Raw genomic sequence first — 12,287 nt, 5'->3', positions numbered from 1 at the left:
TTCCTAAACTTACTATGATGAATATGTATGACTTTATAATGAGGAGCAAAATCTATTATAAAAATAAAGAACATTGTGTCTTAATGGTGAAGAATAGATTAATATTCTCACAAAGAAAATGCTATTGTGGAGCAGAAAATGCTACCTAATGAGTTGCCTGGGTCCCTCTCATCCCCCAGACCTCTCCTCCAACCTGGGTGGAGGTGAGGATGCTCACGTGGACCAAGAGGGGAGGTGAGACCATCGGTTTAAAAATATCATCTGGCTAAAGCAAAGGGTGCAGAAATCACCTGGCATTTTAGGGTAGGATGAATCATCCGGGTGGGACTTACTCTGATGAAGCAGAACCACCCTCATGAAAATTATGCCTCTCCACCCAAACGCATATGTATCCATATGTATCCAGCTCGCCTTGTATTACAGCTGAACTTGACTGATGCGTCCTCCCACGCTGTGGCATTTGGGAAAGCTTGGGCAAAGAATGAGCTGCACTTTCACCTTAGCAAAAGCTTTCCCCACGTTATAAATGAATCACAGGGTTTGTGTTTAAAATTTACAAAAACACTTTCAGTGCTTGCTTTGGCAGCACATATACTAAAATTGGAACGATACAGAGAAGATTAGCATGGCCCCTGCTCAAGGATGACACGCAAATTCGTGAAGCGTTCCATATTTTTGTTCTACAATTGTATTATTAGTAACCATTTCTCTCCATGGTACAATGTAAAGTCTATAATGTCTTGTTTATCACGTCACCTAGAATGGTGTAATGCCTTTATTGAAGAATCAATAAGATGTAACAAATTGTGAGGACGTATTTATATAGTTACACTGTTTTTTAACCAATTTATGCATTTCATATTTTACTTATTTTCAGAGGGTGTATTATTTTTGTTATTCTTACCACTTAAGTTACTCTATCTATTATGCTATATAAAATAGTTAATGGTATATAAGGCTTTCTTCTTTATAAATTTTAGTTGCATAAGATACACAATTTTAATATAATGCTAATTTTTAAAGAAAAGTTGAAATGTAATAGATAATACTAAATAGTAAAGATGAAAGCCATACAAAATGGGATAAAGTATAGAATAAATTTCCTATTTGTCTCAGCATATTTTCCATTCCACTTCTCCAGAGGGAGTCACTTAATCTGTTTCTTAAGATCCATGATATAATAATCTGTGTGAATGCAATTGTGTTTAAATATATGTATTTTTTTTGTAAAAAAATAAAATAAAATAAAATATAGTACTGTACACCAAAAAAAAAAAAAAACTTTCAAAAACATCACTTCCTAATTTATTAAAACACATTCTTTACGGAATTCTTCCCTGACCAAACTTAAATTATATGTACTTTGCAGTAATAAATTGTGTTTTTCCATTCAGGTATAGTGTAGTTTTTGAATAGTCAGTCATTTACATAAAACCTTCACATTAGAATCAGGCACAACCATAGAAACGACTGAAAGACGTCAGCTGCCATCTAAACTTCTTTAAAGATCACAGCAAAGGGAATCAAACCTCTGCATGTATACTTTGCAGGATGGAAACTGTCAATATTTATTTTTTTAAAAAAACATTGAAATAAAGATTGGATGTGACCCAGGTCAACTGCCTGCACTTAGAAAAGGGACCAGTGCTTTATCCCTGGAGCATTTTCCCCATGGCAGAAAGCATCAGGATAAAAGAAGCGCCAAGAAAAACCCCAGATTTCTGGAAGGGGATGCAGGGAGGTGTGCCCTGTTTCCCAGTGTTCTCTTGGGAGGCTGTAGCTTCCTCGAGAAACATCATGGCCAGCCCTTTCTGAATCCTAGAGTAGACGCTCTCTCCAAGGGTGGTCCTCCCACCCCAACAGCTTCCCCTGGCCTCCATCAGTGGGTTAAGGATCCAGCGTTGTTGTGCCTGTGGTGTAGGCCAGGGGCTACAGTTCTGATTTGACTCCTAGGCTGGGAATCTCCATATGCCATGGGTTCGGCCCTAAAAACCAAAAAAAAAAAAAAAGAAGAAGAAGAAGATGGCAGGTGATGTTTAACTTCACAGACCTAAAAGATCATTGTCAGGAAGGTTGTGTGTGAGTTGAAAGAAGATGCCAAAGAGATGTCTTAACTTTGTCCCCTCGTGTCCCAGTCTTTCCGTATCTCCATAATTGGCTCCTCTTCCACTCTCTGGCTTAAATTTTGAAGAGATTTAAGGGTGCGGTGTTAGGCTGTCTTTTCTTGGTGCAACACTCATTTGCCAGGGAGGCTCATCTACACTGATGCTCCAGTTTAAGCCCAATACAACATTCCAAAAAATGAAAATTGGGAGTTCCCACTGTGGCTCAGCAGTAACTCATCTGACTAGTATCCAACCAGCATGCAGGATGATGGTTGGATTCCTGGCCTCTCTCAGTAGGTTAAAGGATCCAGCATTGTCCCGAGCTGTAGGGTAGGTCACAGATGCAGTTCAGATCCCTCGTTGCTATGGCTGTGGCATCGGCTGGTGGCTACAGCTCTGATTCAACCCCCAGCCTAGGAATTTCCATATGCCATGGGCGCAGCCCTAAAAAGACAAAAAAAAAAAAAAAAAAAAATGCAACTTGGATCCTGATAGCCCCTACTCAGATCCTGTACTCTTTGTTGCTAGGATTAATATCCAAAATATGACCCCTGTCACCCCCGCCCCAGCTTTCCTCCTCTTCACTCTCAACTCCAACCACCCCAGTTCCTCCAACAAGATCCGCTTCATCCTGCCTCAGGCCTGTTACCCTGAAATTCCCAGTGTGTACAAAGTTTCCTCTTTCTACCTTGCTATAGACCCAGCTCTCTCTCTCTCCTGCTCCGTTAGATGGTGAGCCCAGGAAGCCTTCCCCAACCCCGGGACTTGTTATATGTTCTCACAGTGGCTTATACTTTTCCTCCACTGTAAGATCAGGATCGCAACTAATTTTGCAATATTGCTTTAGTTCTTCTCTGTCCTAATAACCCAGAAGCACCACAGGCCTGGAACCAGGTTGCTCCTATTCAACCCCACACACCCAGGACAGACAGGGCCTGGACTGTAACAAGAACACGTTCCTCCTCATTACTCAGTGCAAATGTTCTACCCACTGGATCCTGACTTGATTTTAAGCTCCCTCGTTTCTTGTACACACCCCATCCTCTGCCCCTTCCATGATATTTTGTCTGTAACGCTACACTTCACATTTCCACCTGCTACACCTCTAGCCATCCTGGAGGGCCATTCGCTCTTCGTCCTTGACCATGAAGTTCACGTCTGCCCTACGTGGTCTTTACTCCTGTAAAGAGTGGTGCAATCTCTGGGTTGTTTCAGCTGCCCTGGATCACTATGGCCAAGCTCTACAATGATCTGTACGCAGGCATCACCTCTGACCTCCATATTTTTAAATTGCCAGGTGGTAAGGACCAGGTACCCTCTAACTTTATATGCACTGACGACACCTACCGTAGATTTCAGGTTGTGCTCGCTGAATGAATGGTTATCCACAGAAATGGTGGCATTGAAGGGGTTAATATTAAGTTATTTGGAAAATTCTCCAATGTAAAGTACCTCATTCCTACACAACATTGGACAAAAAGAGAATTACCATTCTCGCATGTGGACCGTGATTTCCAAAGAGCTAAAAAAGAATTTTCCTGCTCTCGGATTTCAAGCAGCATAAAGAGCTGTTCCTAATCCAGGTGTTGTTGGGATAATGGGATCTTGCTAGAGCAATGACAGTTTCTATGCCTTTCCACGGCCAGGTGGTCAGATGGCAGAAGGAACACTTAGAGCGGCTGTTTGGCTCATAGGGCAATAAAATGTGAGGGAACGAGGTATCCCGGCCATGTTTGAAATGCTCTGAGATAGAAGAGGAATTAGACTATACTGAATGGCCCCAGGAAGCCTTTCTAGGAATGACGATGCAGATGTTTCAGGGAGCTGAGTATTTACTGAAGACGAAGGAGAACATGATGATATCCAGAATTTTCCAGTGACAGAATGAATGCCCTGCGAAGGCATTGAGTCCCCTTTCACTTCACGCATTCGGGAAGTTGCATAAATATTTAACAGGAAGACTACAGGAGATTCGAACGCTGCAAGGCTGAATCTAGCATCTCTCACACCTGAGATTCTTCAATTCTACTGTAACAACAGCTAAAACCTACAGAGTGTAAGCACCTGCCACATCCTGGCCTAAGCATTTTACATGCATTACCTCACTTCATTGTCACAATGACTATTATTACACCCACGATTAAAGACAAGAAAACTGAGGGACAGAGACATTGAGTAATCTGCCTTCATTCCCACAAAGAGTAAGGGGTTGATACCAGAAGATCTTCTTCCCAAGCCCAGACCTCCTTGCTGCCTCTCACAATCCTGTGACAGACGTGGGTCCACACGGCAAGCAGTTTGCCTGGAAAGCGAACAAGAGGGCGGAGGTGGGTGGTCTCAGGGGGGCTGTGCTAAGAAGAGATCACCTTGGGGACCAAAGGCACAGACATTCGCAAGTGTTCAAGGCTGGCCCAGGCTCTTGCTTACACTCCTGTGTGACGAGCACAGACAGAGAGAGTGCAGAACACACCACTGCAGAGCATGACACAGATGAGTTAGAGAATATGAAAACGGTGTATTTTGGGAGCTCTCATTGTGGCTCAGCAGTACCTAACCTGACTAGTATCCACAAGGACACAGGTTCAATCGCTGGCCTCACTCAGTGGGTTAAGGACCTTGTGTTGCCTTGTGCTGTGGTGTAGGTCACAGACGCAGCTTGGATCTGGTGTTGCTGTGGCTGTGGTGTAGGCCAATGACTACAGCTCCGATTTGATCCCTAGCCTAGGAACCTCCATGTGCTCCAGGTGCGGCCCTAAAAAGACAGAAAGACAGAAAGATAGAAAGGAAGGAAGGAAGGAAGGAGGGGAGGGATGAAGAAAGGACGGAAGGAAGGAAGAAACAGACTCACAGACATAGAAAACAATCTCATGATTACCAAAGGGGAAGGCTGGAGGGGAAAATGAGGAGTTTGGGATTAAAAATTACACATTATTATACATAAAATAGGTAAACAACAAAGACCTACTGAATAGCATAGGAACTATATTCAATATCTTATAATAACCTATAATGGAAAAGAATCTGAAAAGCTATTATAAAATATACTATATATTCTTATAGTAGATACATAGGTAGATAGATATCACTGAATCACTTTGCTGTACACTGGAAACTAACATAACATTGTAAATCAACTGGCTTCAATGGAAAAAAAAAGATGATTTATGCTGTAATGAGAGATGATACAATTTATACAGTGTATAAAATTTGGGAGAACTAACATGTGCAAAGGAAAGGGATAAGTGAAATATGAATTAAATATTACAGTGAGCTAGATTTTTAAGAAATACTTCAATTTGACTCAAAAGTGTAATATAGTTGCAAAAAAATCAAATGCAGGAAACTTCTTGTTCTGTGGTAACTTAGTAACTGCTTGGGGAACTAGTGTCTTGTACTTGGGCAAACACTAATGTAAAATAATTAACTAACAAAATATGGATAAATAAAAGAGTGTTTCAGAAAGCATACAGAAGACTATCTATGGGGTAAAACTGTATTGACTCTGGAAAAGTAGAAAATGAGATTCTAGACTTGGGGTGCATATCAGTCATACAAACAGAAACATGAGTGTCTCAAACCCTGCCTCTTTCAAGGAGACTAGTCTTCACAATGGAAAAAGCAGAGCAAATGTTCATGAGAGAAAACTACAACTCAAGTAAGGAGATGAGGGCACTGTAACCAGGTAGCATCCAGGTACTCCAAGTGAAGAGAGAGATGGATGGATGGATGATGGATGGATGGATGGATGGATGGATGGATGGATGGATGAATGATGGATGGATGGATGGATGGATGGATGATGGATGGATGATGGATGGATGGATGGTTGGATGATGGATGGATGATGGATGGATGGATGGATAAGATAGAGACATAGAGAGATAGAGAGATAGAGAGATAGATAGATAGATAGATAGATAGATAGATTAATTAAAAAAGGAATCTCTGGACTATTGATTATATAATCTTTGAGAAGCTATGGATACTGGAAGAATAAGGGAAGGTGACTCCATTAACTACAGAACAAGTGAGGTAAATACCAACTCCCAAAGTGGAATATGAAAATAATTGTACATAAGCCTTTAGATAATTCTCGTTACACTAGAAGGACACATCAATGGAATGTGATAAGCACTATTTAAGTATTTTTAGGCCAATATTTTGAAAAGATCTAGTACGACATTGCCCTGAACAGCCAGGAGGTGTAAATTAGCAGCCGAGGGAACACCAGTTCTTAAATCCTGCAGAACGATCAATGGCTCTCAACCGAAGCAGAAAAGGGAAGAGCTCTTTCTCTTTATCTCATGAGCATTGTGTCTTACTCATCAGTTTTTATAGTGAAAAGAATACAAGGTCTCCTTACAATTATATTGGATGATGGAATTTTTTTATGACAAAATGATTCCTTTACTCTCACTTGTGAAGGCACATGCATGACTTCGGTAGTTGTTCTCCTTTAGACGACCTCCTGGGTTGGTATTTGGATGTTCTTGGGTGTTCTGGTTTACAGAAATCCCCATTTTGAGCATGTTTGTCCTTTCTGTTGAAACTGTTTGCTGAGTTAACAGTGGTTACTTCCAAAACTATTTTAAACTACTTTAAAATTCTAATTTACTGACACACCAGTGGCTCCCATGTAGAGATAGATGCAGACTCTTCATGACAGCACATACACTGCAGAGGCTCAGCCACACAATCTGTGTTCCTACCTCTGTGCTGCTGCAATTTAGTCCCTTTTTCTATATTCTTTCCCTACTCTGCCTGGGAGCTCTGGATGTTGGATTGAAAAAAAAAAAAAAAAGAAATTTAGAAGACTTTATTTATTTATTTTGGTGGCCCTGGCCACAGCATACAGAAGTTCCCAGGCGAGGGATTGAACCGCACAACAGTAGCAACCAGAGCTGCTGCAGTGACGATGCTGGATCCTTAATGCACTGTGCCACACGAGAAATTCTAGAAGGTGTCTGGTTAGGTTTCTTTCTATTATAAGTTGTAGAAACTCAGCCTAAGGGTTAAAAAAATAGAAAAGAAAAAAAGAAAAAAACAACAACTTAAGAAAGGGACCTGGAGTTCTCCTCATGGCTCAGTGGAAATGAATCTGACTAGTATCCATGAGAATGTAGGTTTGATCCCTGGCCTCGCTCAGTGGATTAAGGATCTGGCATTGCTGTGAGCTGTGGTGTAGGTTACAGATGTGGCTCGGATCCCACATTGCTGTGGCTGCGGTGTAGGCCTGATCACTCCCAAGGCCCCTCTTTCTAATGCCATCGGGGTTAGGGTTTCGATTTATGAATTTTGCGGGGAGTGGGGGGGATGCAGACATTAGGTTCATAGTAGACGATAAACCTGGGGACACAGTATTGGTGAAACAAAGTGAAGAAAAAATCATTTGTTGGCGTCCAGTTGGCCAAGGACCTAGGATGCTGGGTATCAGACAGGATATCCTCAGGGCATTAAAGTGACAGAACAAGGGTGAGATGCAGGGTAGAAAAATGTAGGACAGGAGCCGAAGTCCACAAAGACTTGAGGGCACGTTCAAGAGTCTGGTCATGGAAAATGACAAGGAAAAGCACAGAGGGCACAGCCTGAGGCCAGACCCCTCGGAGGAGGACGTTTCGAAAGTGAGGTCAGGCCCACGCAGTGGTGCGCTGCTCCTCTCTCGTGGAAGCTCCAACAAATTATCAAAAAGTTAGTGGCTTCAAACAAGCGGAAAATGTATTCTGGAAGCCAAAAGTTCAAACTGGGCCCTTGGGGCTACTGTCCAGGAGTGGACAGAGCCGCTTGCCCCCTGGAGGCCCTGGCATATTTCCCTGGCATGTCTGTTTCTGGTGGCTGCTGGCATTTCTTGCTGTGTAGCCTCCTGACTCCAGTCTCTATCTTGTGTTAACCATCACACATCCCCCTGCCTCTCTAAGGATGAAGGTGGCTACCTTTGAGGTCTCCCTGGATTATTCTGAATAATCTCACCATCTCAAGATCTGCAAATTAAAAGCGCTGCAGAGACATTCCTCTCTGCCTCCTTCTCTCTTTCTCTCCGCCCTCCTTCTCCCTCCCTCCCTCATCATTCTCCCTCTCTCTCCTCTCCGTCTCTCTTGCCCTCTCCCCCTCTTTCTCTCATTCCTCGCTCTCTCCCCTCCCTCTCTCTGTCTCTCATCATCTCAGGTAACACTTGTAGGAACCAGAAAGTAGCATGTGGTGATCTCTGGGGGTGCCTTTGTTCAGTCTATCACAAATGGTAAAATGGATGTGGCAGCTGGGTTCCTAGGAAAGAGCTGGAATTGAGTTAGACCAGGGGTCTGCAAACTACAGCCTGCAGGCCAGTGCCAGTTTGTGTAAACAAAGCTTTACGGGCGCACAGCCATGCCAGTTTGTTTACATATTGTCTCTGGCTGCTTTCCGGCTACAAGGGCAGAATTGAGTCCTTAAGACAGTAACCATATGGTCCTCGAAGCTGAAAAAATTTACTATCTGGCCCTTCATAGAAAAAGTTTGCCAATGCCTGAGTTGGACCAAGAATGTGATGGAACGATCCAGGGAAGGTGACAAGCTTTTCACTTAACAATTGATCAGTAGTCACGTGTGGGTGAGAAAGTCAGTGGGAGAAAAACCTACGAGTTACCACTGGATTTTACAGTTAGACCATGACAGTTTGGGGTTTAATATTTCATTAAAATTATGAATGTAGAAAACAGGCATTAAGAAGAAAATCCTGGCGTTTCCGTCGTTGTGGTGCAGTGTAAATGAATCCGACTAGGAACCCTGAGGTTTCAGGTTCGATCCCTGGCCTCGCTCAGTGGGTTAAGGATCTGGCATTGCCATGAGCTATGGTGTAGGTCACAGATGTGGCTCAGATCTGGCGTTGCTGTGGCTGTGGCATAGGCCGGTGGCTACAGCTCCGATTAGACCCCTATCCTGGGAACCTCAATGTGCCGCGGGTGCAGCCCTAAAAAAAGATAAAAACACAAAAAGAAAAAAAAGAAGAAGAAAAATCCTAAGAAAATGGATGTTTGTGAAATATTTGGCCATTTACTTAATAAAATATATTGGTTATCCCCTAGATTTAAATACACACACACACACACACACACACATACATAGTGATAACTTAGTTGTAAACTACATTTACTCGAAAATATTTTCTTAGAAGTACGTCATGCAGTTAAAGGGAAAAAAATGGAATCTGCGTATAATAGTGTGGCAGGAAGAAAACAAAGGTGGGCCTATGGTATTATTTGAGTCAGGAAAGACCTGAAGATGCAGACAAAGCAGGGAGGGGAGAGACTGCAGGGACAGGGAGGAGGTGGACAGGCAGTGAGGACGCACCCACCGGGGTGAAAGGGACAGGACCCGGGGAGGGGGTCCTGGGAGCAGGGCGTAGGGCTCCTCTCCAGGCCACCGAGGAGGAGGGGTGAACAGGGCCCCCGGACACCTTGAGATGCGAGCAGAGAAGGGCTTAGGAAAGTTTCTAACAGACGGGGCGTGTCTAACTCCAGATTTCAGGGACGCGGGCTGCCTGTAGGAACCGGATTAAAGCGAGAGCCGCGAGGAGCGGGTGGGAAGTTTCATGGGAAACCAAGAGTGGGGTTGGCCGCTGGTTGTGAGGAGGTCGAGGCGGGGCCTTGGCTGTGAAAATGTGTTTAACAGCTGTTGTCGGGGAGGCGTGGAGGGATTTCAGGGGAGGCCACGAAAGGGTTCTCACCGGTGGATTGGAAGGGCAGTTTGGACGGGACTAAATGTAGTTTCTCTTCTCCCGGGGGGATGCAGTGACTTCCTGTAAGGTGACTCCCTATAACCCAGGACTCTTCTGCTGGCCCCAGCCTCACTCTCTGAACACTTCTCTCTCCTGCACCCATCTTTTCTTCCTACGGACGTCACCCTCACAGCGTTGCCACCCATTGCTCAGAGCTAAAGATCCAGGCTTCTTTGACACATTTCCTTGTGATGAAGTGCAGTTGACTTGGTGACTGAGATGGTTTATGTATTCGCCTCAGGGCTCTTTCAGGGAAAGTCTCACCGCATTTCCAGAGGCTGGGTTTTCCAGAAGTGTCATTGCCTCACAAGTAGGGCCTTTCCAAGTCTGTCCTGGCCTGAGCTGTGTGAACATCTCCTACTGCTGAGGCTGGGCTCCCAGGCCTTCTCCCTCCTCTCACCTGCAGCTCCTACAACACGTCTGTATCACTCCAGCCTTCACTGCACCACACCTGTGGCCACTGCAAATGCCACCCACCTTCCACTGGCCCCTGCTTTTGGGATTAGCCCACATTGGGTCCAGGAGAATTTTGGAAACAATTCCATAAAGCAGGAAGCCTTACACATGCTGTTCCTGTCCCTGATGGCCACTGAGTCTGCAAGTGGGTCACAGACCCCCCAGGAAAAGGCGGAGGAATAAGCCAATCTGTCCCTGTGGTCACCATCCACCTTTGAGGTCGGCGCTGAGGGTCAGGGTGCGTCGCAGGCACCCACGCCAGGGTCCCACGTGGAGGAGGGGGAGAAACAGTATCCAAACCACCAATCAATCAGCCCAGAGGCTTTGCCAGGGGCGAACAAAGGCTCTGAGCTGTTTCGTCTCCCCGTCCTCCCCTGCTCTCAGGTGTACGCCAGTGTCTCTATAAACAAAAACAAGAAGGGCGCTCGGGTCCTTCAGACAAAGCCAATCATGAGCCCCTTGTGGCTGCTGAGTCGAGATGAATGGCGCTCCCCTGACTCAGGAAAAGCAACTCAGATGTGTTGGGGATCTCAGTAACACGACCATCAAGCGCAGGACCAGCACAGAAGGTTCTCCTGCAGCACCTGAAGCTACAAAAGTCTGGAGGGAGCAGGAAAGGTACTTATCCTTAGGGCTGCCTTTGAAACTCGTTTTCCCTCCTTAATAGAGGCCTGCCAATCAAACTCCTAAAGTAAGAAAATGGCCATTCATACTAAACAGCAACTGAGGGAAAGGCTGGGTCTCACTTAGGTAAAAAAAAAAAAAAAAAAAAAAAAAAAAACTGTGTTTTTGGAGTTCCTATTGTGGCTCAGCGCATTAAGGACCTATGTTTTCTCTCTGAGGATGAGGGTTCCATATCTGGCCTCCTCCGTGGGTTGAGGATCTGGCGTTGCTATGTGCTGCGGTGTAGGCCTGCAGCTGCAGCTCTGATTTGACCCCTAGCTTGAGATGTTGAAGGTATGGCCATAAAAAGAAAAACAAAAAACTGTGTTTTACATGCCCCAGGAAAGAGAAAATGCCTTACTGGTGCTTTAGGATTTCTTTTGAGAAAATTTGTATTGCATAAATGAATCATTGATCCAAATCGTGTCTAACACAGGCTTGGCTTCACTCAACACTGAAGTCTTACTGAATCCACTTAAGCGCTGCACCTAGACATTCTTCTTTCAAGATGTAGCAGGAGAAAAGGCTGCACTTCTACCCTCCTCTGTGCCAGGGAAACTCTCTCAGGTTTCCTTCCTTAGCCTCCTGCCTCCAGTCTTCCTTTTTCCCCCTTTCCATTTATGATGGAGATGGAGAGTTTTACAAAACTCTTCGTTTTGGACAATCATGGAATATTAAAGGAGGAAGAGATGTTAGCCAGCATCCAGTCCAGTTTCCCCCTTTTACAGACAAGAAAACGGAGGCTCTGACGCCACACCTGGTGAGTGGCAAAGCCAGAAAGAAAACCATCCAGCTCAGTGCTCTACCTTCCCCACGAGGGATCGGAACTACCTGATCATCCACATGACCACCGGCCCTTGGGAGAAACGCAGACCCCACGCTGTCTCTGGAGTTTCCAAGGCTGCGGTCATAACCTTCCCCTGATTCCTGGCAGCGGGCATTGTCTGGGAGACAGTTCAGGTCACCATGCAGCTTTGGTCTCTTCCCTTCGGGAACTCTCTTTCCCCATCTGCACTGGATGCTTTAAAGGGGAGAGTCAGGGGCACAGGGAAGACGAGTTTGGTTTGTTCTGACTTCCAGTAGCTTCTTGGGGGGGAAAGAAGCAGGAAACAGAATAATTTCATTATGACCACTACAGCCCACAGTGATTATTTTTTCTTTGTTCAAATTCTCAAAAATCTTTTTTTTTTTCTTATCTTGTGTCTTTTTTTTTTTGCTTTTTAGGGCCATTTCCTAAAAAACAAAGTTTGCATGCCAGGTTAGGTTCCGAATCAGAGTTGTAGCTGCCAGCTTACATCACAGCCACAGCAACA

The 12,287-nt window shown here is 44.6% G+C and overlaps 1 long non-coding RNA gene and 1 other non-coding gene across 12 annotated transcripts in view; one reads left to right on the top strand and one right to left on the bottom strand.

Annotated features, from left to right (window-relative positions):
- Positions 1 to 12,287, bottom strand: part of LOC110255853 (uncharacterized) — a 386,752-nt gene that overhangs the window by 200,615 nt on the left and 173,850 nt on the right. The gene's annotated exons all lie outside the window — the stretch shown is intronic.
- On the top strand, positions 571 to 677 carry LOC146398714 (U6 spliceosomal RNA). The gene has a single exon (XR_014820151.1). It is a non-coding gene; the product is annotated as a U6 spliceosomal RNA (small nuclear RNA).

This window comes from Sus scrofa, chromosome 11 (assembly GCF_054392235.1).
Source record: "Sus scrofa isolate SSC_HxYL_T2T_F1_AM1 chromosome 11, Sscrofa_HxYL_maternal_Yorkshire_Landrace_v2.0, whole genome shotgun sequence".
In the NCBI taxonomy this organism is placed as follows: domain Eukaryota; kingdom Metazoa; phylum Chordata; class Mammalia; order Artiodactyla; family Suidae; genus Sus; species Sus scrofa.
This window is presented reverse-complemented; position numbering and strand designations above follow the sequence as displayed.